This window comes from Malurus melanocephalus, unplaced genomic scaffold (genome assembly GCF_030028575.1).
Source record: "Malurus melanocephalus ecotype Western Australia unplaced genomic scaffold, MMel_1.1 scaffold_190, whole genome shotgun sequence".
In the NCBI taxonomy this organism is placed as follows: Eukaryota; Metazoa; Chordata; class Aves; order Passeriformes; family Maluridae; genus Malurus; species Malurus melanocephalus.
This window is the reverse complement of record NW_026623422.1, coordinates 907,175-908,230: the sequence shown is the minus strand read 5'-3', so window position 1 is coordinate 908,230 and position 1,056 is coordinate 907,175.

Genomic DNA, 1,056 nt, shown 5'->3' with positions numbered 1-1,056 from the left:
GCAAAGCCAACAGCCAGGAAGGGCAGCACTGGGGACTGTGTGTGACACAGAGAGCAAAAATTCTCCACAAGAGCCACTTAACACCTCCCTGCCACCACTGCTGGGAAATGGGGGTGAAGGCACAGAGGAGATGATGCCATTCCAAGATAAAACACTCCCAGATCAGCTCTGCTGTCCTCAGGCCAGTGCAGAGTAGTGGGAATCCCTGGAACACCCTTGCAGARGTGCCAGAGATCTTCCAAAAACCATCAAGGATCTTTAGAAGGTTTGGTGTGGAAGAGAGGTGGGACCAAGAGGACAATGTCCAGCAGCAGCTGCCAAAGGAGCTGGCTGGAGGTGGCTGTCCCTGCTTGGGGACACACTGTGGGATTGCTCAAAGGGGCTGCACAAGGCAGAACAGAGCCAAAGAACCCCTGGTCCCACCTCTGCACACATCTGGCTTTGTCCTAAACCCCAAACTCTCATATCCAGGGATCAGCGCTGGGGAATCCACATTTCTGAGGGWTGGAACAMACTGATGCCTCAGGATTTCAGCTTCTGTATTTCCAYGTCTCYGTAACCCTGTAATTCTTTAGAGGRTAACTCACAGACAGTGCTGAGCTYCTGCTCTCCCATTTTTACACAAAACAATTCCTCTGCAGCCCCAAACTCAAGGACACCTCCCTGTGCCAGGCCCCAAGAGATGGAAACAACAGAGAATTGGGGGAGCCAACTTGGAGTCAATGACTGCATTGGCTGAGCTGCAATTGGAGGATTCAGCCCCGATGAGCAAATGGACAAAAGTGAGAAAGAGTGAAAAACCCGTGAGCCATTGTCCATTGTGGGTGTGGGACTGCCCTGAATGCACCTGAAGGCCCTGAATAAACACAACTGCTTTTTATTCTCTGATTTTTTTTTCTAGGCTCTGTTTTAGGTAAGTCCAATAAGGAATCAATGTGATTTTTAAGGCTCCTTCCAACATGAGCCATCCCAGGATTTTGTGGYTCTAAGGAGTTATTTCTGTGTTTGGGCACAAAGCAGGAGAGGGCAGTGCTGAGGGAGTTGGGGTAAATAATC